This window comes from Ambystoma mexicanum, chromosome 5q, assembly GCF_040938575.1.
Source record: "Ambystoma mexicanum isolate Mex_15411 chromosome 5q, UKY_AmexF1_1, whole genome shotgun sequence".
Lineage (NCBI taxonomy): Eukaryota > Metazoa > Chordata > Amphibia > Caudata > Ambystomatidae > Ambystoma > Ambystoma mexicanum.
In genome coordinates, this window is record NC_090933.1 from 67,245,848 (window position 1) to 67,270,949 (window position 25,102).

The window sequence follows — 25,102 nt, forward strand, 5'->3', positions numbered from 1 at the left end:
ATTTAGCTTATTGCAATGTCAGCCCGCAGGGTAAGCGAGTTGCAGGCCCTTTCTTGCAAACCCCCTCAAACGTTATTCCATAAAGACAAGGTAATTCTCAAGGTAAAGACATATTTTTTACCAAAGGTAGTCTTTGACTATCACTTGTCACAAAATATGACCTTACCAACTTTCTATCCACCTCCTCATCCAGGAAAGGAGAAGAGGTATCGTAGACTGGAACCAAAATGGGCTCTCAATTTTTGTATATCCAGAATGGCTAGATTTCGCCAGGATGAACAATTATTCATTGGCTGTACTGGTCCCAAATGTGGCCTTGCGGTTACTAAACAAACCATATCCAGATGGATCATCCTGGCTATTGGCGAATGCTACAGATTAGCGCAAGGACCAGCCAGAAGGCCTACAGGCACATTCCACAAGGAGCATGGCAACCTCTGCTGCTCTTCAAAGAGCTGTCCCAATCAATGATGTTTGTTCAGCGACTACTTCGTCGTCTATCCGTACCTTCGTAAGACATTACTGCCTGGGTTCATCTTCCGGTCAGGGAGGACAATTTTCAAAAGCGGTCCTTCATTCAGTCCACGATTAGATCTAAATTCAATTAGTACTCCTGCCACCAAATTATGACTGCTTTGGGAGTCTATCACAAGATGAGGAATACCTGGGAGAACATAATCCATTTGAAGAACAAGTTACTTACCCCTGGTAACGTGTGTTTGATTGGATGTTCCTCTCGCGTATTCCTCATCACCCCTCCCAGTCTACCCTGCCATACAATTTACGTGTTACTACACTTTATGCTTTCAGTGAGACTATGATCTATGGTACACCTGGTAATTCCTCTTCAGGAAGGGGGATAACAGAACTGGAGCCAACAAGCACTGAGTGCTGTACTTAAACTGATGATGACATCGAACGGAGGCCCTCCTAGGACATTGACTTGATGACACTGCACACAGCTCCCTCTGGCAAAAAAAAAGTGTGAAGCAGCTGAAGCTAGAGAGATAATTATCATAAAATGAGGAATACGTGGGAGCAACATCCAATCGAAAGAACGTTACATGAGGGAAGTAACTTGTTCTGTATTTGGGATTTGGAAACCTGATAAAACATTCAGTTTGAGAGATTTTATGGCAAAGCTATTTGTTTTGATAACCATCAAACAGTTTCCTAGTCTTTTGCCAATCATGCCACCAAAATGTATTTTTTGCTCGGGTTGGATTTTCAATGAGCATTTCTTTCGATATATCTGCATCGTCCATGCATTGCAATGGGGATGTCATCCCAGGTTTAATTAGGTTGCCGATTTTCGGTGTCACTAGATTTGAGAGGAGAGACATCAGATTCTGGGAAGGTAATCTTATTAGACATTTCCTGTATTGAGATACCATCTTCCAGACTACTAGGATGTGCATGGATAATAAACCTAGTTTGTGTCTTATAATTCCTATCGGTTGACTTAAGGGAAGAGATAGTACCTTTTTCCAACATTTTCCTTCAAGTCTACTCCAGAAATTAACTCCTAGATAGGGTCTAGATTCTGCTTCATGGGTTAGAATGGGAACAACTTTCTCCTTATAGTATGTGATGATGGGTTTGAACGTGAATTTGCCAAACATTCTATGTATGAGCTTTGCCTGAGCGATGGCTGTTTGAATTTTGTTTTTAAGTTGTAGATGATATGGTAGATCTGATCGTGAGTTGTTCTTGTTTAACCCTAGGTAGCAGTAATCATCTACCTTATGTATCGAGTTAGCATCGATCTGCCATATACAATTTCTACGGATTTTGTGTTTAACTTCTCCACAGACCAAAACTTTGGTTTTGTCAAGATTAATTGACCGTTTTCTTTTTTTTTTTGCCATAAATTCCCAGAGAAGCGAGTAGTCGCTGTAACCCAATTGGCGTTTTGGATAGTAAAACCATATCAGCATTAAGAAGCCATTATCATGGAGTTGTTCCCAATCTCGGTGAATCTGAAGTTACCGATTTCAGATGTATGCCAATATCATGAATCAAAAAGTTGAACAAGATTGCTGCAAGTATGCAGCCTTGTTTTAGGCCCCTGTATGTATTAATAGGAGAGTATAGTTGACCCTCGTTGGATAATCTAATCTGGATTGATGTACCTGAATAGAACTGCCAATGATGGCTAAGATGTATTGCAGGCACTTTGCCTTAGACAGTTTTTCTAATAGCTGGTCTCTAGGAACCGAATCAAAAGCGAATTTAAAATCGATAAGAGCCGTATATATTGGCTGTTTAGCTTAATGGCTTCGGTGTTTTATTACAGAAAGAATCAACAGATTTATCGCTGTTCCTAGGCCGGTGATAACCCCTGTTTTAAAGGGTTCTCAGGCAAGTTGTTTTGATAAACCCATTTTAACAAGTCTCTCAACAACAATCTGGCAAAACAAATTCCAGGAATGTCAAGAAGTTTTATAGGTCGATCATTTTGTGGTAATTCCCGGTCTCCTTTTTTTTAAAATGGCGATCACAATAGATTTTTTCCAGGATGGTGGTAGTCTTTGGGCTTGAAAGGTTGTTTTGAAAATCTTATATAAGATATATGCCCAAGGTTCTGATGAGCCTTCATCATTGCGTTTGTTAGGCCATCTGGGCTAGGGGCTCTCACTTTACTAAGTTTTCGAATTGTAAGATGATCATCCCTATCAAAAGTCAATATTGTTTCTGTGCTCCATGTTTTAGGACTCGTATACTGCGGGAACTTGGTATCGCCATAAAGTTGTTCGTAGTTTGTAACCCAGCTTGACTCTTCTACTGGATTAACTTGGAGGAGCATTTGGTTTGTTTGATATGCACTGTTCAATATTGCCCAAATTTGGACACTATTTTTTGCGCCGAAAGAACTTAACATAACTTCCCCGTCTTGCTGATAGTTGTGCTTGTCAAGCTTTGCACCAATTTCGATACGTCAATTTAAGATGAGGTATTTTATTAATTTTTGTGTGCAAATCTAGTCATGTCACGGCTCGTATTTCCGAGCGTAGTTTTCTTTTTTTATAACAAGCTCTGTGTCATAAGTATATCTATGCATATAGCATGGTTTTAAATTATTTGAGGGCTGTATTTTGGACAAGTTCATTATTGCCAAATATCGACCCGCCAGATTATCTGTGTCAGAGTCAAGCTTTGCATTTTGGTTATCCGTGTATTTAGCACGCTATTCTAATGTTTCCTCAGACCATCTGAAGCAGTTGCTGCCACCTGATTAATGTGTATTTATAAAATTCTGTGTTATTAAATGTTTGGCATTTCCAACTGCATTGTAAAAGATCATGACCACTTTGTTGCTGAATTATCTCAAAATCTGATATGTCGTTTAACATAGCTCTATGAATGAAGATATAATCAATTGTTGATTCCAGGGCACCGCGTCTCCATTGGCTTTAGGCAGATTGTCTCCTTTCATTGAGCCCTTCAGCATTACACATTGTTTTTCTTCCATTAGATCTAACCAATGTATCGCAGCATCAGAAAGGTGCTTTTTAAAATCAGAAATACATCTTATATTAAGATCGCCGACAAACACAATGCCAAGTATTTTGGGCTCCATATTTATCAAGTCTAACATTTGTATGACATCTCTGAAAAAATATTGCTCCACTATATCTAGATGGTTCCAGTACAACTGTAATCTTGCCAGGTTACCTTTAGACATCTTCAGTTTAACCAGCTGGACGTAAATAATTTGAGAGGCCCTGGGCTCTAAAACAAAGCCTACGTCTATTCTCGATGCTACTTAAATTCCTGACTGAGGGCGGCCCTGCATGATTCTTATTGCTGGGCATAGGGCTATAACATAGCCATTCCATACAGGCGGATTAGTATACCATGTTTCTTGTAGTATAATGATGTCAGAGTTTTTAAAGATATCTTTTTTTATTAAATAGCAGCTGTTCGAAGCCTCTCGTTTTCCAGCTGGCTATCTTTAGATGGCGGGAAGGATTCTTACCAGGCTGTTATGTTTGGTTTACCGCTGCTTCATTCGCCAAATTTGCCACTATAGTAAAGTTTTCCAATGTTTTGGAGGGATTTGTGGTAACTTGGCGATTTTCTTCATACGGTCCCTGTGTACATTCAATGTGTAATCTGTCACTGTTGTCTGCTTCCCTCACCATATGATGGGAATTCTCATCCATATAGGAAGCGGGAATGGGGGGGCAAGTTTGTTATTTTTCTTTGTTTCAGGGGTGTGTCATTTTGTATATATTCTTGGTTCATTGAGAAACCTAGTCATACAACTCCGTTCTGGCTTGCCATAGGATTGAACCCACAATCTAACTAAACTCTGATTATTTTCATGGATAAATTCAACCTGCGTTATATCGCAGGATTGGGTGACTTCAAGAGCATCAACATCATTAAATATATTTAGAATGCCGGATCTCTACCGTAATCGTGGCTGATGTACCCACCAGCATCTCCCTGCTCGCTCATTTCCATCTGGACCAAGTGCAGGTGAGCCAGTTTGTGCAGCGACCCTCCTGGGCCTGCTTTCCTGTTTAGGGCATTTTTTGTTTAACCCTGATGCAGCCCTTGCCCCTTGCAGTCCCTGGCACCCTTCCCCTTACATCTCCCTCCCTCCTCCCAGCACACCAACCTCTCCCGATTGGCTGATTCCTGGTCATTACTGACCTGGCAGGGCAGCCCTCTGCCCGTCAGCCCCTACGGCTAAGGACCCGAGGCAAAGGGCGACTCCAACAATGGCGGCTCCGAGACGTGTCTGCATGTGTCCGCAGGGGGAACCAGTGGCCAGCCGTCAACCAGCATCGACCACTCTAGGGAGTGGAGCAATTCCTACCTCTAAACTGTGAATGCTTGCTTATGCCACACTTAGACGGAATTGTAAATGTTAGCATGCACCACACACAGATGTAATCAATTGCATACCTCCCCCTTAGTCTAACAATTTGAGACAGTGCACTGTAAGTTTACTGAATTGTACTCCACCCCATAAGACTGTGACATAGTGCGCTCAAAGATTACTAGAAAGTTTCTTAGATGGATTCACAAACGTTACCTTGGGTCGCCTCTAGATAGAAATGCGATTGCTAGCATGTCCCACACTTAGAGATGAAATCGTGAACATTAGCCTAGTTATAATGGAATGGTTACCATGTTCCACACTTAGATGGAATTGAGATTTTTAACATATGCCACACCTAGACATAATCATGTACACTGGTCGCATCTAGACCGGATCCTGAAGTTCAGCATGTGCCATACTTAGTCGGAATTATAATTATTAGCACATGCAACACTTGGATGGAATTGTAAATGTTAGCATGGGCCACACCTACACGCAATCGTAGACATTACCAGGCGTTGTATGTAGATATGATCCTGAAGTTCAGCATGTGCCATACTTAGTCGGAATTATAATCATTAGCACATGCCACACTTGGATGGAATTGTGAATGTTAGCATGTGCAACACCGAAGCGTAATCGTGAACATTTGCTGGCGTTGCTTTTAGACGTAATCGTGAACATTAGCCCGCCTTCAACTCTAGACGAAATTGTGAACTTTAGCCAGCGTCGCATCTAGAAAGGATTGTGAAGGTCAGCATGTGCCACACTTAGATTAAATTGTGATTATTAGCACACGCCACACATAGATGGAATTTGTGAATGTTACCATGTGCCACACCTAGACGTAATCATGAACATTAGCCGACGTTGCATCTAGACTTAATCGTAAACACTAGCCGGCGTTGCATCTAGATGGGTTTAAAATGTCAGCATATGCCACACCTATATAGACTTGTGATGGTTAGCATTTGCCCAATTAACCAATCCACTAACAATTTCACCCCTCTACATATACCTCTCAAACTCTATCCAAACACAACCACAAACCTATAACACAACAATCTGCACAAACTTCACTACACTGCCACAACAAAACAAACCACACATAGACTTTCACAACAGCACACGACGACTACCGACCGGAAAAAAACAAAACCCAGCCAACGGAATTCCGGATTGAGGCCGCCAACAGCACATCACTGCTCTCTTCCACTTTTCCAGCTTATTCCCACTAACTCGCCCCGTCCCCTCCCTTTTTTCAGAGCCGCCACAGTGCCAGGGGACCACTCCGGTGGTGATAGTGAGCGGTACAAATATCCTTTAACATTAACATATTGTGGAGCTGGGAGCAGATTACATTGTAACAATAATCTATGACAGTTTTTTTTTTTTTTTAACCAGTCAGATGGTCAGGTTTTATTAGCCTCCTTGGATTCTCTCATTTTTAATGGATCAATCGTGATAGTATCAGAACAAATATTCGTTGCCTTTATGTAGAGTCTTTCCCTTTAGCTCAAGTCTTTTTTGTGCTAATGTTAAATACGGTTCCTCGGGGTGCCAGGTGTTAAGGGAATTCGCAATACTATCCATGATAGTTGGATATTTTACATTTGTATCTACCCTATTATGTTGTAAAGTTCCATCATTTCGTACCACCTTGGGGATTTGGTTGTGTGATAGTAACTGGGCTGCCTTTATTAAATCTAGAGGCTCACATGATTCCGTGATAATTTACCAGATTCAATCATTTGATCTGTTTTATCCAGATCAGCAAGCAAAGGCTTTTGGGTAATTTGAGGGTTAGTGATCTTCTTTGTTTTTTTTTTTGGTTATTCTAGATTTGCATAAAACGTGTTTTTGTTAGGAGTCGTAAGAGTTTGAATTTTCTAGAGCCATATTTAGTTATTTTCGCTGGCATTTTTAGATTCTTAGGTTTTCTTATAACTTGGGTATAATTGGCTTTAGATTTTTCTCCAAATATTTGTAAAATCGTACTTTCAGTTTGAGGGGAAGATCATTCATTTCAGAGGTGTGTGTGTGTGTGTGTGTGTGTGTGTGTGTGTGTGTGTGTGTGTGTGTGTGTGTGTGTGTGTGTGTGTGTGTGTGTGTGTGTGTGTGTGTGTGTGTGTGTGTGTGTGTGTGTGTGTGTGTGTGTGTGTGTGTGTGTGTGTGTGTGTGTGTGTGTGTGTGTGTGTGTGTGTGTGTGTGTGTGTGTGTGTGTGTGTGTGTGTGTGTGTGTGTGTGTGTGTGTGTGTGTGTGTGTGTGTGTGTGTGTGTGTGTGTGTGTGTGTGTGTGTGTGTGTGTGTGTGTGTGTGTGTGTGTGTGTGTGTGTGTGTGTGTGTGTGTGTGTGTGTGTGTGTGTGTGTGTGTGTGTGTGTGTGTAGGAGGCACGCACCATCTCCAATGCTCCAAAGATCAAAAATAGAAACAAATTTATTAAGTAATAACACATAGGCAGACAGTCACAGGACATGGGTGGATATATATCCATGACGTCTTTTAAATTGATATAATTTTTTTTAATCAAATTTAAATTTGGTACTAACTTTTTATTGGTACACTCGTCTGAAACATTTAAGTATCGAGGAGTAGTAGGCCTGGTGTATTTTGGGCACAACTGCTGGGTAAGGCATTGTTTGATCTCATATAGATCATTCGCTTGAAGTCCCACTTTATTGTCTAAGGCCTCATTTAGTTTTGCAAGTGACATCAGCGCTGTATTCAATGCGCTGAGTGTCACTTCCATAAGAACAGGCATGTCCTGTTTGTGTCTCTAATTTTTGAGGGGTCGGTTTGACAAAAATACTGACTCATAGATAGATGAGACTCTGGAGTTAGATAAAGATCTTTGTAAAATTGGCTATTTGAGATAAATCATTGCAGGATGGGGTGGGAAAGGGTATCGAGGGTTTAGGCAATTGTGTTTCTGGAACTACAATAAAGTCAGATTCTCGAGTTGTTCCAGTGTGTAAATCCACTATGTCTGGTTGTTTAATACTCGTATTCTGGATAGTTTGAGCCCTCGGGTTAGCTGTTGATATCCGCTTCACTGCTTGAACCTTGGACATCTGAATTAGAGCTATCTTCAGTAAGAGTGTGAATTTTTGCCCTGATTAAATGATAAGTACCTGATGCCGTCGCCCGATATCGGTCAGGTGAATTCCGTTGTTCATTGGGTAAGTGAAGGTCTTTTGATGGTTCGGCTGAGCAAGAATTTGATTTAGCTTCTTGCCGAACTGCCTCCGCCGTCATCAAAGAATCTGGGATTTCAGAGAAATCACTTGAGAGCTGTTCAGGAGTAGCCTGGGGGTTTATATACTCTTGTATTTCCGAGATTCCAGTTCCCACCGACAAATTTGGATTTGCTGTGGGTTTCTGTGACCAAATTGTTCTAATATCTGCAGTACCAGATTTCGTTCTTTTCCGACTTTGAAGTGTCGTAGTTGAATCGAGAATATTCTCTTTCTGATGCATCGTTTAATAATTCAGCTACTTTGTGAGCAGGTTTAAGATAAACAGGCATATCTGATTCCAGTGTGTACACCAAGCACATCAACACATTTAAGATAGATAATAAACCACTCAGTGATAGCACCGTTTGATGCTAGTGACAGATGTTTACACCGTTGTCATAAACCAGCTCCCAGCCGCCCAACTGTGTAACTGCACTCAGGAAGCACTCAGAAAATGCACTTGCCGTTTTCTTTTTATTGCAGGTTGGGTTTGAATAAGAGGGGCTTAAACACGACTTCAGTAGCTGTCTGTTTTAGCCGATTCAGACGTTTGTTTGTCCAAAATATAACAGCTAAGTAACAACATTCCTCAGAATTTACATCGTTCAAGTGCTTCCTGAGTGCAGTTAGCAGGAAAACCCGTGAGCAATGATACCTCCATCTAGAATATTTGGAGAAAGTATTTTTTTAGAGGTCAGGAAAAAAACGTTTCTTATGTGGTGACTTTTTCCAGGTGACATTATGGATCCTGAAAATCCATTTCACACGTCTTCACACAAGAACTAAATGTTTAGGCGCAACCCTTTATGCTGCCATAAAATTTGCAAAGTCCCTCAGTGGCCTAGCGGAAACCACTCTGAGTGTACCGCATCACGCAGTGTCTGATTTGGGCATAGGTGAGCCCTATCCTGCTGTCCCACCAAGAAATCAATCTCAAATTATCTGTTTTCCCTTCTGTCCCTATGAAAGTATCTTTCACCAATCCCCAACTCCCGTCCCATCTCATGAAAGGGGAACCCTTCAGAGTGATAGGGAATGGAAGTGAGGTCCCAAAAGTTAGCGATTGTGTTTGTGATTAGTGATTACAGACTTTTGTAAGTGTCCTTTTGTCAAATATACCCAAAAGGGAGCAGGCCACCACGAACTAAATGGTCTATCCTGTCCCAAATCTACTCTCTGCAGGATCATTCAAAAATGATCCTTACTTTTGCTGAATCATAAGCTCTAAAATCTAGAAGAAATAATAACCCTCCTTTGAACTTAAGAAATTTGCCGCTTGTTAGAGCCACAGGGGTTCTTTCACTTCCATGTAAACATTGTGTTTATTTTGTTAGCTGGACAATGAAGGATTTGGGAACTGAGATGGGGAGTGTCTGGAAAAAATAAAAAAGCCAAGTTGGATGCACATTTTTATAGTTCCTATTCATCCTAGCCTTTAATTCTCTAAGGTTCCACTTCTTGGGTCTTTCTCAGTTATTTCTACAAAGCCAGGGAAATCGGTTTTATGAAGTGATTCTAAGTAATTTATGAAATAAACCATCAAGTACTTTATGCTAACCAGAGCCAAGTTGAATAGTCATCCTTTGAAAATACAGTACTACAAGGAGAGAGTTTAGCATCTTCCTGTAACTATCTTGGATCAGCCCTATCTCAGCTGAAGGCCACAAGAGACAACTCTGGTAACACAAATCAGGAAGAAATCACCTCATCCCAGCAACACCAGGGACAATATCGGAGAGACCAACCTCTAATGGACTAGGCGATCAGGTGACGAGAGTGTATCTCATTTCTGAACTCCCTAAGGGTGTCCAGTCAGGGACGTCCCAGTCAAAGGCGGCACTGTGAAGGGTGAAAAACAGACATTGACCAGCCTCTTTGCACCTTAGCCTGTGAGCCTTTGCTTTGCTGTGTCCTGCTACTTGTCTCTGAATACCCTTAATTGCTTTTTCTCACATGAACCCTTGTCATGCACTGCTCATGTTATGGGAGAAACCTGAGGGTACTCTCATTTCTATTCCCCATGAATCCTCTGTGTAGGTGGCCAGAAAGGCCATCACTCTTGGATCCTGACCCTGGCGGTGGGCAAGCGAGGAAGGATAACCTGTAACCTGGGTGGAGGGTCTTTGGGGACGAAGAATGAGATGTCCTGAGGAGAGACATGGTAGCCCCTCTTTCCTACTAACAACCAACCTCACCCTTCCCTGACCTTTATGGGCTATTGTAAGCCCGTTTCCCCTCACTTTCCCCAATGTGACCTGTGTTAGTACTGTGACAAAGAAGAGGAGAATAAGAGGAATGAACACTACACACTTGTTCAACTTAGGTATTGGGACAAGGAAACTGCATCTTGAGCATTGTAAAGGTTTGGCACGTCTTCCTAATTATGGTGAAGCATATCTCATTGACCAGGCACACGTGCAGCCTGCCGGGTACATAAAATGACTGACTGGGAACACCCCAGTGAGAAGCAGGGAGGTTGGCGTGGCACAGATTAGCAGGGGACCCGCTCTAGTAGGAGGCAGCCGTGGTGGAACTGAAAATGGAACCAGGACGCCGGCAGCCCAGGATTAAAGAGGATGCCATCCGCATCCATTGAAAAGCAGACAGAGAACCGAAGTGAAGGAAGAAGCATCAGGCAGGCGAGCAGGCCATGCAACTGCGGTGTTGCCTGGCTTCATAAACTGTGGGGGAATGACGAGAGCCGCCGGGAGAAGGAGCAGACCGCCGGTGAGTGTCGAAGGGCATACAGCACCGGGGAGCTCCAAACGAATCGCAGGCAAATGCTGGTCCGTTTCTATTGAATACTGAACTGAAAGCAAACTCACATTTAACTGTTGCTGTCTGTGTCTTGCTTCATGATGCCTTCACAGCTATTTCTTCCTTTCCCTTCTACTTTTCTCTTCTCTGCTCAGAACCATCTCAACTCTCCCCATCTCTTCCTTTCTACTCCACCTCTCTTCTCAGTACAGTACACTTTCTATTCTCAAAAATGACTCCAACCATAACTTCCATTATGCATCCTTTTCTTGCATCTACCCATAGCAGGATTATATTTCTCAGACTCAACGTTGCTATTCTTCTTCATTTCACTCTTTCTATTGCTCTTTGGAAAGGGATTGTCTGTAATAAATCCTCCTTTACCTCCAACTTCTACCTTTCTCGTTCTCCTTCTTGTTCACCTTCTCTTGCCCTTATTACCTCTACTGAAACCCTGTATCTCTCAGACTGTAGCTATTGCTGCCTTTCATGAACCTTGCCTACACCTTCACTCACTCTCCCTGCCCCACTGGCACTGGTATATGACTGTTTTCATCCTCTAAATCTCATATCTCTCCTCCTCCTACTAATTCTGCTTCGAAGGTCTGTTAGGCCAATTCTTTCATCACCCCCTACCAATTAATTCTCTATCCGATCATCACCTCATTGGTGACTTCAACCTCCCCTCTCTGCTGCTCTAGCCACTGACTTTAACTCTCTTCTACTTAATGTAAGGGTGCAGAAGTAGACTCTGGACACAGAGGTGGCATGCTTGTTGGTTTAAACCTTTAACAGAAAGTAATTAATAGTCTCACCTATCCCTATAACGAAGAGGGGTTTCCCTGCCTCAAACAAAACTACGGATGTTGTCAGAACGCCCATCAAAAGTAAGTAGTCAACTGTTGCATGTCCTAAATCTATTTCCGCCCCCTACACTTAAAAAACAACTATAGTACAGGTTTCTCCCTGTCTCCAGAAGGGTAGGTCCTTTCTTCTGGATGGGGGGAAATGTCTTCCTTCCTCAAGCCTTTTGCAGGCTCCCTTTCAACAGTCGCAATGATATTTTGATTTTACCAGAGGATATATCTTTCCTCCTCCTGGTCCTCTCTCAACCTTTGCCAAAGGATTTCTTTCTCTTCCCCTGGCCTTATCTTGACTTTGGCTAAAGAATGCTCCTCTTTTTTTGTTGGCTGCCTTCTGACCTTTGCCAAAGGATCTCTCTCTTCTCCATTGGTCTTCTCTTCTGGTTGTGGGTCCCAGACCCCTTTCTCAGGTTTGTCTTTCTTGGGTCCGGTTCACTACCTTGCAAGGCATGTATGTATAACTCTCCAAGCCCCCCAACTATGAGGGTTCACTATCCTCATCTCTCTTTTGGTTTCCTTAGGGGGCTCCCTCAACCAGTATATTTTGTTTCTGTTTCTTCTCGAGGAAGATGGTTCTGCACTTACTCCCAACCACAGCCTCTAGAGTTTCCCAGTGCCTTTGCGGTCCCCCCGTTGCGTACCTTCTGACCTGGTGCGCAAGGGTCCAGGTCCTCTGCAACACAAGCACACTTCTCTGGCTTCCCCTGGGCTCTCGTGGTCTGCTCTCAGCAGCTCTGCCATGCTGTTTTCTTGCCATATGTCTGGTCTCACCTGGACCACTCGGATGACTTCCTTCCTGTCACCGGATGTCTGGTTTCCCAGCTTTCCCTCACTCCGGTCAGCCTTATTGGACAGCGACTCCTTTCTTACGGCGTCTGGGTCTGCAGCATGTCTTCCCTGTGCAGCTTTGCTCTCCAACTCGATGCTCCTCTGGGTCAGGACTGACTCTGAGGAGAGTCCTTTAAGATTCGAAAGACCGCTTACCATAAAAACTGACAGACAGCTAGTGTTTATCTTGGTTCCACTAGGGCGCTTCATTGCCCTGCTCTTCTTCATGTCAGAACTTCTGGAGCCATCTACCCTCACTCTTTCCACACTCTTCCTCATCACATTGTCTATCTGATAGGCAGGGCTACTATGCATGCAGTAACTAACGGAGAAAAGAGGATACATGGAGGGTGGGGGTGGGGGGTTGCTTGGGCCCTATCCGTGTTGGGTGAGCAATGCATGCCGTCAAGGTGATTAACATACATCGTTTTCTCTTGAAAGTTCCCCCTTCTCCAGCCGAGGGGGGGTCCCCTGCCGGAGGATCCTCCCACGAAGTACCACCCCAGGGGGACTATCGGATAGCAGCCTCCCCTCCCTGGCCCATTGGAAGCGTCCCTCTCCCGGGGAGAAGTGATGACACAGAGGGATTTGTCACATTAACCTCTCACTCTATTCTGTCTACTCTGCCCACTAATTCAAATGGAAACTCTTGCCCTTATTCTCATCTCCTCTCAACTCTGTCTCTAAAATCTCCACCACGCCTTCTCCCTTTCGTCTTTGCCTCAATCTCCACTCCTGCTTCTTTCTCGCTCTATCTTCAATTAATACTAAAAGCAAGTTTTCTTCCTCCAAACTCCCTGCCTGCCTCTCTGACCTACACTACTCTCTCACCTCCTACACTGAATTTACATTTCCATCCACTGAAGAAGCTTCACTAACTTTAATACTGCTCTTTATGCTTCCTTTTCCTGTCATTACCCTCTTACTACACTCACTCTTAAATCCTCCCCTCAGTGGCCCTAGGTCACATGTCCCACCTGTGCCCTGAAAACAATCAATGCAGAAGAAGCTTTGCACTTGGAGATCAGAGGAGTATCTTGAGTGTCTTGACCGTTGCCAACTCTGTCTCACTGTTCAAAACTAGTCCTCTACTCACCCTCATCCGAAGGTCTGGTAGGCCAATTCTTTGACCACCCCTACCAACTAATCCTCGCTCCCATCATCATCCCATTAGTGACTTCAACCTCCCCTCTCTGTGCTGCTCTAGCTACCGACTTTAAATCTCTTCTATCGTGACTTCTATCTCTTGTCATTTCATCCCAATCCTTCCAACCTAGGTGCTGCCAAAAATCTCTCGCCTCCTAAAGTCACCTCCCTCTCTTCTACTCTTCCTGCAAATGATTCTCTCTACTTTGCATCTTACGTTTCTACTATTCACAATACCCCCTCTAATTACCTTCTATCCTCACCCACTGGTCACTTTTCTCCACCACTTGCTCCTCCCCTGCTACTATGTCTTACTTTGCCCCCACCAACGCTAATGAGAATGTTGCCCCACTCCTCAAGGCCAACCATTCCTGCGCCCCTGCTGTTCCCTCATATTGTGAAGCAAATAGCTCCCAGTGTTGCTACACATCTTACTTCCCTCTTCAATGACCTCTCTTGACAATGCCATTTTCCCTCATCATATAAGATAACTACTGCCATCCCTCTCATTAAGACCTGGTCTAGCTCCTAACTGTCCTGCCAACTTTCACCCTGTCTCACTTCTACCACACTATTCCAAAATCCTAGAGCAAGTAGTATTCAATCGACTGTCAGTACCTCAGATTCAGGATACTGTAATCTTCTACAGCAGAGTGCAATTGCAACAGACCTGACCAGAGACAGGAACTCAGAGACTCTTTGAGTACAGTCCGATTCACTATCTCCTAACCGGGCCACCGCTGATAGGACAATCTGTGTTGATGGTCTGTGGACTTGGTTGGCAGCAGTTTCAGGACCTTAGACAAATTCAGTATGCATAGGGTGTACACAAGTGCTCCCTCCCCTTCTGTTTGGTTCCACAAAGTATGGTACTCACACAAAGTAAGATGGGCCTAGCAAGGAAAATGACATAGCAGAAAACCAGGGAGTCCAGTGAAGGAATACTCTGGGACCTTTTACACAAGGTCTACCTAACTGTCCCTAACAATATGATAACTTACTTGGAAATTGGCAGATACAGCATCACTGGTTCAGTAGATCGTTGGTCAGTTGATCCGATGCCGTGAAACAGCCCTGGGTTCCCTTTATACAACCCCGGGAGCATTATGGATTGCTTCCGGGTGTGAGTGGACGTCAGTTCGTGTGCACGTGATCCCGGGCCTGACTCTGTCCCCTAACCGCCATCTTGGGTACATGCGCCAGGCTCTGGGGTTCCTCCTGCGTTGCTGAAGTGGGGAGACCTTCGAATTTGTTTTAGCAGAGGGGGAACTGTGGCGAGGCTCCCCCATGTAAGTGACCATTAGACACCGGCGTAGGCCTTGCTGGGATGAGTTTTCGCCGAGCGTCTGGTAAGAGCCTAGCATCGACCCATTGAGTTCCTTGATCCTCACAACCTCCGGACCCCCTTCAATCTGGCTTCCAAACCCTCCATTCTACCGAGGCAGCTCTCCCCAATGTCAGCAACTTCATCTCTTCCACTCCAAATGCAAACCTTTCACCTATTCTTATTCTTCTCAACACCTCTGCTGCCTTCAATACTGTCTACCATTCTGACCTTCTCTCTAAATTAGATTTCCTTTGCATCAGAGATGAGGCCCTTGCTTGGTTTGCTTCATACCTTGCCGTTAGACACTTTCAGGTGCCCTGAAACAGCCATACCTCCCCATTCACACCCACCCCGTCCACACTCTTACTGTTCCTCAAGTGTCTATCCACTTTTCTTCACTCTACATATTTCAGCTCTTGGCACCGTGATCTCCTCTTACGGCTTCTCCCATCAACTCTTCACTGGTAACACTCAGATTTTCTTCTTCTTTAACTCCCTATCCGACAAACTGTTGTCAAAAATGTTAAACTGTCTCTCTGCCATCAAATATTGGATGGTTTCTCATCGGTTTATGATCAACTCGCTTAGAATGAAGTTCTCTTCTTCACAGCCAAACATGCAATCTCGTGCTCTCCTGACTACCTTCCTTACTCTGCTTCTGCTCATAACCTTGGTGTCATCTTCAACCCATCACCCAACTTCTCACTCATCATCTTCAAATTTGCCACGGCAGCCAGACTCAACCTCCTCAATATCCAAAAAATCCATCATCGTGGTCCTTTCAATACTGCTAAACAGTCCTTTCTAGATCTGACTACTGTGCCAGTCTCATTTATGGCCTTTCCAAATATGCTTTTTCACCTCTGGACAAAGTCCACAACATCGCAGTCTGCATACTTTTCAACCCTTCTCACTTTTACCTCTACCTCCTCTGCCCGTATTGAAGGGTTGTTGTAAGCCCCCGCTGTTAGGCAGAATCCTGTGCAGTTCCCTTGGGGAACACTGCAAAAAGATTAAGACTATAGGAGTAAGCAGTAAACCCAATTGGTAGCAGTCTGTACCACCCAGATTTGCCTGGTAGCGGTGGCTGAGCAGTCAGACTTCTCTCAAGAAGAGTTAGGCAGTATACAGACGATACACAATAGGGCTAAAAACACAGTAGAACAAGCAAACACTGACCAGAGCTTTGTATCAAAAGTGTATAATTATTTATTTACCACACACTTTAGAAAATACACTAGCACCATTAATCAAAGCAAGTTCAAAAGACAATCAGAAAAGTATACACACCTCCCTTAAGAATTATTAGACAAGTCTAAGTCAAAACACCACTTTTTGTCAAAACAGAGGTGAGCGTGTAACTTAGATGGTACTCCAATAATTAAATAAAAGGGAGAGAAAAAGGCAGGTCATAAAAATAAAACAGTTCCCAACATTTTTAAAAGACCAAAACAAGTTGGTGAAGGCAGAGTTTACTGTAAAGCCAAAGTTCATAGGCCAGGCCCACTTTAAATGGAGCAAGGTAAAATGTGCCCAAGATCACACAGTTGAGAAATGCATTGAAGTCTTTGTAGAAATATTCAAAAGAGGTTGGGGTGGTTCAAAAGATAAAGTTAGAAGGTCTGGGGGCAAACCCAGTTGGAGAGCCAAGGATTTAAGGGTCACCTTGAGCAAACCGAAGAAAGGGAGGCAGTGGAACACAGTACCTTTAAAGTTGAGGAAGCTCCAGCGATGGCAGTTGTTCCTGGCAGCGGGTGCAGTTCGTTGTTTCGACCAGGGGAAGAGAGGATCTCGTCGAGGAGAATATTTGGAGTCGTTGCACTGCCCAGGGAAGAAACCAGCCGCGGAGTTCGTCGGTTAAAAGGTGCGTTCCTGGTATTCGCAGTCACAGTGGTGAAGCTTGGCTATCCAGCCGTCGGGGTGGTTGGGACGGGCAAGTCGACCAAGAGACATCCTAGAAGGCGAAATGGCGAACTGGTTGATCCCACCAGCTCAGAGTAAGAAGACTCTTTAAGCAGAAGACCTTCTCTTGTCATCGGGAAAGTGGTGAGGGGGGAGAGACCATCTGCCCACAGGGAAAGTATAAAAAAAATGAAATGATGGCAAAAGGGGGTGGTGGTAGGGGTGGGGCGCCACTAGCCACCATGGATTTTTTACTGAATGAAAGGGGGGCACCCCTTGTAACCCTCCCTGGGGGCAGATATCTGCTCCTAGGAAGGGGCATCTGACCCCAGGGAGGGATGCATGAGGTGGGGTCCCCCATCTGACGCCAGGGAGATTTGCATGAGGTCGAGCCCTCCATTTGAGGTGGGGTTGGAGAATGCCACCCCCCGTTGCAGTACAACATTCACTGCCAATGTAGTGTGCCCCTCAGCCCCCCCTAAAAAGCAGCCTACAATGTTGTATTATTTTCTTTGTTTACCCAACTTCGCTTGGCGCAGATGACCACATTAGTGTGCCATTCTGCCCCCAGGGTGCCCAAACCCTACTGCCCCATCTATTGGGAGTCCTGCCCCACCTTTTGTGGTGGCCCTCTCCCCCCCCACCCCAAATGGCTGGGAGGGGACACCTCATGCAGCCCTCCCTGGGGCTTCTAGGAAGGGCTGCATGATGTGCCCCCCCCCTGCGCTCGGGGTGGTTGTCCACTCACCGAAACACACCGCCAACAACACATGGCCGAACTTCCCGCGTCCCCACACGTGTCCCGATGAAAACGGTACCTCACATGTGTGGGTGCACCTACCGGGGACGCAAAAGGAAAAGGGTAACCCACTGGTAACCCTAAGCCTTTCGCCACTGCCCATTTTGTTCATGTGGGCAAACTACAGATTTGGCCCTAGGGTGTCGTAGCCAGCAAGGGAAACAGCGAACCCCATGCATTTCTGAAAAGAGGACACCCGTGGGAATCCAGAGGTCTGACTTGCGCAAATCGGCCCAGAATCTACTACCCTGCTACCCTGAACCCCCGGCAAATTCCAAATTTGGGGGTAAAAAACACAATTTCCAGACATTTCACTCTGCTCAACCACCGAAACACGCTGCCAACAACAGATGTCATACCTTCCCGCGTTCCCACAGGTGTCCCAACGAAAACTGTACCTCACATGTGTGGGTTCGCCAATCTAGCTGCAAAGGGAAAACACTAACCCACTGATAACCACAAAAGGGTTTGGGAGATAACCTACAGATTTGGGCATAGGATGTCCAAGCCACCAAAGAAAACTGGGAACCCCATGCATTTCTGAAAAGAGGGCACCAGTAGGAATCCATAGAGGTCCAACTTGAGCGAAGCGGACCAGAATGTTTTACCCAGAACCCCCGACAAAGTGAAAAATGTGGGGTTTTTTCGGCACATTTCAGACTTTGCCGTGTCTTCTGGGTAATACATTTTGGGCCGATTTGCGCAAATCCTACCTCTGCGGATTCCCACGGGTGTCCTCTTTTTGGAAATGCATGGGGTTCCCTGTTTTCCTTGGTGGCTTGGACACCCGAGGCCCATATCTGTATGGTGTGTCGGTCGGCAGAGAGTCTGAAATTCCGGTTTGAAAACAGCTTTGGGGTTACTTGTGTTTTAGGCTTTCCCCTTGGCACCCAGGTAGGTGCGCCCACACATGTGAGGTACCGTTTTCATCGTGACACCTGTGGGAATGCGGGACGGTAGGCCATGTGTTGGTGGCGGCGTGTTTCGATTGGTGAGCCGAGTGAAATGTGCGGAAAATGCATTTTTTTCCCACATTTCGGACTTTGCGGACTTTGCGGGGGTGTCTGGGTACTAAATTCTGGGGCGATTTGCCCAAATTGTACCTCTGCGGATTCCAACGGGTATCCTCTTTTCGGAAATGCATGGGGTTCCCTGTTTTCCTTGGTGGCTTGGACACCGAGGCCCATATCTGTATGGTGTGCCGGTCGGCAGAGAGTCTGAAATTCCGGTCTGAAAACAGACTTGGGGTTACTTGTGTTTTAGGCTTTCCCCCTTGGCGCCCAGGTAGGTGCACCCACACATGTGAGGTACCGTTTTCATCGGGACACCTGTGGGAACGCGGGACGGTAGGCCATGTGTTGTGTTTGTGTGGTTTTCATAACGTTTTGACCCATTTGCTGGTGCCCTTTGTCACACAACCCTTTCATTTCCCAAATGTGACCTACATTTAGTCGCTACTTTAGGCACCATACACTTTTGTAACCTGCACAAGTCGCCTACCCTTGAAAAGGTCTGCCTGTGCTCTTTCAAAAAATGTATGCTTGCCGTTGCTCACCACATTGGTTTTCCCGATTTACACATGCTAAGTGCGTCTGTTCAGGCCGTGAGCGTAAAACTCCTGTGTACCATGGCTCAGTGTTTGGCTTGTGGTACTGCTTGTTTTGTAAAACACTACAAACAATGTGTGCTCTCCTAACTGCAAGAGTCAGGGGAATGTAACGGAGCATTGCTTTTCTCAAAATTCTTAGAACCCATTGCCGTACCAAGCCAACCATGTCCAACACATACCTTTTTTTGGTCATTTTCCCGCTTTTCCCCCAATCTATGGCAGTTTCCCCAACCTAGTTGTTGCCTGACCCACGCAAATCACCCCTTCCTAAACTTGGAATTTTGTCTACTTTTCAGAAATGTATTCCTTTCCGTCCTCCAAATCGGCTTTCCTACCCTTTTCTTCCATTCCGTCCATGCATGTCCAATTGGCAAAAATGGCCAACATCGCCTACCTCTCACAAAACGGTTCATAACTTTTTTTTCCATTTCCACTCAACCTGTTCTTGAAAGCCAGGAAATTGGGGAATTCAGCACAGCGAACCATTTGTTCCTATCTCTTACAAGGAAAAAACCACAGGCTACTTTGTACATCAGTTTATTGACATTTTTTGAAAAAACCCAACATTTTCCCCTTTTTAGTTATTTTCTCTCACCCCCCCTACAGCAACCTAGGATTCCTGGGTGTCGTTACGACCGCCTACATGTGGGAAAAAAAGGAGCCAAATTCGGCCGAGATATCTCATGTAACAAAAAAGTTACAAGCCATTGAATGGCCACATACCAAAATCACCAAAAAAGGCCCTGGCACTGGGGAGAAATACCCATGGCACTTAAAGGGTTAATAAACATTTTTTTGCTGCTCCATATTTCCGAACCAGATCCCTTTTTAGTTTGGGCTATTAGGTGTCGCTTGCGACACCCTGAATGCCCAAGCTATTGCTTTCAAATACGGATTCATGTATACATAGGGAGAATGGCTTTGGAGAAGGGCTTTTGGAAAGGGGCACATAAAAATGATATTGAGGAGGGATACACAGTTGTTTGGGTATAAACCCACCCTTACTCTTAGGTCCTGTCCCCTTTTCTACATACTGCATGGGCGTCCCTTCCAAGAGATGGGAAACGGAACCTTTTTTCACCAGAAAAAACTTTGGCCCCTTTAAATTTAGAGGCATGTGTGGGGTACATTTATCAGCCCAGCACAACTCCCCTACATCACCAAACTGCTTTTTGCACTCACCAAAATAATGGCTACGCTGTTTTTACCAGGCATATATGGGGCGAGATGAAAACACCCCGAGAATGGATGCCAGTGTTTTCCTTATGTGCACCAAAGGAAAGAATTCAAAGGCAGCACTGCTATGCTGCCAGCTCAAAACTTCCCACTGAAAAAGAAAATGGTCTGCATTTAAAATAACTGGGCACTGATGCTCTTTTCAACATTATCCAGTTTTTTTCCAGTAAGATATATACTCTTACCTCCCGTCCCCTTTCCTCCATACTGTATGGGCGTCGCTTTCAAGGGACAGGAGATGGAACCTTTTTCACTAGAAAAAAACCTTCTCCCCCTTTAAATTTAGTGGCGCCCTGGGGCGCGGCCCAGGGAGCATGCGCTGCTCTGATTCCGCCCTCCGGCGCCACACCTCAGTCCCCTTTTCCGCATCGACGGGAACGGGCCGAATTCACGAGCGCACCTGGGTTTGGCTTTGGCTATGTAATTCCACACGTGGATACTTCTTTGTGTTTCGTATCATTCAGGTACTCAGTCCTCAGGCGTCACGCTCCTCCCCGGCGAATTCAGCAGGTGTCCATCTTGCAACGGGCTCTTCCCAACTTCAGACCACCACTCCCTCTACCTACGTTACCTTGGCCCAGACCACGGTTGGCAATCGTGTTTGGCGTGTGACTCGCTGTCCTCGAAGGCGCTGAAGAACAGACTAGCCAGGTGGAGGTCGCCTCCAGAGGATCTCAAGAACTTCGTGAAGCATCGAACCAGGCTCAAGGTAGGGCCGATATTTTCCAGCGCACCCTGCAAGGGAGACTCCTTTCCAGGGACTCTCCCACACGGGAGGGATCGGCCAGGTCCTTCTACCGGCATGTGCACTGAGGCTGCTACAGCTATCAGCCTTCGGATCGAGGGGTCCTCTGATCCTCCCGGGCGCAGTGTCGAGGGAACGGAAGCTTCTTGTACTGAGTCTACACCCGAGGGCTATGCCCTTTTACCGGCACAATGGCCGAGGGGCTACGCCCTAATACCGTCAATACGTCCGACGGGGCGCTTAAATGCAGCTCTACCGACCCCTGGGTCAAGGGTGTCACACCTACCGGGCTGAGACCCAAGGAGCAGGGTATGCCTTGTGATCCACACGCAAGTGTCTTGGACTTCGCCGGGCCCAGGGGGCTGGGCAACAAGTCGCAGGCACGTGGCAGGCAGCTCGACGAAATGGCCGCTACGCCAGAAAGGGGCACCCGTCCGACGCCATTACACAAATTTGGCGAAGAACGAGTGTCAAGGTGGGACTGGTCTCAACCAGGTACGTGGCCTACCCTTCATTTGCACAGGGCAACTTTCCCGTGCGTCCATATGGACAGAGTAGGCAGCGGCTTCAGCAGACCCCCTCGACCCCGTCGGTACCCCCTACCACCTCTTTGGTCAGTGAGGAGGGGCTCTTCGAGAACTACAAAGAACATCAAAGACGCAGTCAGGGAAGTCCTCCCCGCCATGCTACAGGCACCACAGACGCCTCCATCAGGCCCCTTGGCCCCGTTGCAGCCACCTCCTCCGGCTGCACAGCCAACAGCCTCCGGCGCCATCTACTCCTCCTCCTCCACAAGATCTTCCAGATCCACAGGATACGGACGAGGAGGAGGATCCGGACATGCCATCCTCAGCCAGGGCCTTCCATGAACGCATTGCTGGCCTGGCGTAGTACCTGGGCCTCCCCCAACCCGAGGTCAAACAGCCGGCAGAGGGGGTTCTGGCTGAAGTCCTCATGAGACGCCCCTCTGCCAGCATAGAGATTCCACTGCAAACCGATGTAGTCTCCCTGGCCAAGAAGGGTTGGCTCAAGCCCCACTCGGTCCAGCCGGTCAATCGACGCATGGCACCAAGTACAGACAGATCGAGGGAGGGGGATACACTCTTGCTCTCGACCCATCCTCAGCCACACTCCTCAGTGATCGCTGCAGCATCACTATACTCCAAGCCTCAGTCGTCCTCGTCGTCCTCTTCGTCTTCCTCTGCAGCGCTGCTAGGCAAGGAGGAGATGATCATGGAGGCATACAGCAAGAAGATCTACTCCAACGCCTCCTTGCACCTGCGTCAGGCCAACACAGATGCCATGCTGGCTGCCGCCAACCAACGTTTATTGCGGGAAATTGCAGACTTTCTCCCGGAACTCCCCACCCAGTGCCAATCACGCTTTAAGATGGGGCTAGCGGAAGTCAAGCTCGTGGCGCATGACCTCATGAAATCCACAGTCGCTCATATCGATACTTCAGGCCGTACCATCTGTGTTGCCAAGGAAATGAGGAGAAAAGCCTAGCTCCGGGCAGCGAAATTCAACGCGGATGTCCAGGTGCGCATTCTAGATCTACCGTTCGAGGGGGTGGGGGACCTCTTCCACTGCTCTACGGACGCATAGCTGGACAAAAAGAGCAGCTCACAAACGGCAAAGTCTTTATCCAGTCTTACAAAGACCATGCCCAAATCATACACCCAATCTCAGCAGCGCTCGGAGAAGGGTCGTACATATGGAGGGTTCTGCGGCTTCCAGGAACACAGATCCAGGCAGCCGGACCGCTCGCCGTCTCAAAACTGGCGCAAACAACAAAAAGGAGGTGCGGGGGAGTAAGGGCTTTTTCCAGTCCCCCTCCTCAGCCTCAGCCTCTGAGGGAAAGAAGGCTTGACACGACCCTTCACGTCCATGTGTCTCCGGTGGGGGGGCAGGCTTGCTCTCCATGCACAATTCTGGTGCCAGAATTTCGCGGACCCCTGGATCCTCTCCGTAGTATCCACAGGGTACCGCCTTCCCATCCCAGCCTCTCCTCCTCTGCTCCCACAGGTTGGGACAGCAAATCTAATGGCAGAGATCCAGTCGCTCGTAGAGAGCTAGGTAGTGGAGGAAGTTCCAGCCTCCCAGCGAGGCTTTGGCTTCTACTCCAGGATTTTCGCCATTGAGAAAAAGAACCAGACCAGCCTGAGAGTTGTGCTTGAACTTTCCACCCTCAACCTCTCGTTACCCATGCAAAAATTCAAGATGGTTATGCCAGCTTGTATAGCGGAGACGAGGGAGGCTGGATGTGCTCCCTGGACCTGAATCACGCGTACCCACAAGTCCCGATTTGGCAGCCCATCGTTCTTTCCTACGTTTCAGGATCATGGGCTACCATTTCCAATACAAAGTCCTCCCATTAGGCCTCAACTCGGCCCCCAGTGTCTTTACCAGACTCATGAACGCCGTAGCGGCCCTCCTCAGAGCGCATGGCCTCCACATCTACCCATACCTAGACGACTGGCTCGTCAGGGCTACATCTCCGGAAGCGGTTCACCACTCTTCCAATGCCCTTAAGAACACACTGCACGACCTGGGCTTCTCGCTCAACCTCAAGAAGTCACAGCTGCTCCCTATGCAAACTGACATTCCTGGGACTCATTTGGGACACGTGCTCCGAGAGGGTTTTCCCGACAGAAGACAAGATCTCGGTCATCAAGTGGGCCACTGCCCAATTCCTCTGCAGAGAGGTGATCTCGGCATGGTGATACCAACATCTCCTGGGTCTACTAGTGGCGGTTCTGTTAGCTGTGCCGCACACAAGACTAAGGATGAGAAGGATTCAGCTGCACTTCGCGGCCTCAGGGAGTCAGGAGCGGGGCTCGCAATCTGAGATGATCAACGTTCCTCCAGCTCTCCACCCGGACCTAACTTGGTGGTCCATGGACTGCAACCTACGGATGGGCAAGCCCTTCTGGCCGCACTCTCCGCAGGCCACCATCACCACAGACTCCTCGCTCGAGGGCTGGGGAGCCACCCAGGACGATCTTTCTGTCCATGGAACCTGGACTCAACAGGAGCAGTAATACCACATCAATTGGTTAGAGCTGAACGCCATCTGGCTAGCGCTCAGAGCATTCCTACCACTTCTCAGGGGCAAGGTTGTCCTCATCCAGACAGACAACTCGACCAGCATGTGCTACGTCAACAAGCAGGGTTGCACCAGATCCCCCTCCTCTGTGCAGACTGGCGATCAGCATGTGGGAATGTGCCTTGGAAAAAGAAATCTACCTCTCAGCGGTCCACCTCTCAGGCGAATCCAACCTGGAGGCGGACAGGCTCAGCAGGCTGGGAGCTGACAATTAAGAGTGGCAGCTAAACAACCTCGTTATTCAGGAGATTTTCAACAAGTGGGGTCTCCCACAAGTGGATCTCTTTGGCACCTGGCACAACAAGTAGTGCCCCCAGTTCTCATCCTGGCAGGGTCAGGGCCCCGGCTCTCTGGGCAACTCATTTCACCACCAGTGGACCGGCATGAAGGCCTACGCCTTTCCGCCCACTCCCCTGATCCACAGGGTAATTTGCTAGATCAAGGAGTCGCACTAACTGCTCATCATTCTGATTGCTCCATGGTGGCTGGCCAGACCATGGTTTTCGGAGCTCCTCAGCCTCTCGGAGGTGCCCCCGATACACCTCCCGACGGGCCGAGCACATCTTCTAGCACAGCAGGGGGGCAGAATCATCCACCCTGCGCCAGAAAAACGAGCCCTCATAGTGTGGTATCTGAGCAGGTAACGCTTCGGCACCTTAGCCTCTCACAGTCCAATCTGGAGATCAGACAGGGCGCCAGGAGCAAAGCCACCA

The 25,102-nt window shown here is 46.8% G+C and overlaps 1 protein-coding gene across 1 annotated transcript in view; it reads left to right on the top strand.

Annotated features, from left to right (window-relative positions):
- NFX1 (nuclear transcription factor, X-box binding 1) overlaps positions 1–25,102 on the top strand; it is a 2,569,209-nt gene that overhangs the window by 1,559,248 nt on the left and 984,859 nt on the right. The window lies entirely within an intron of this gene.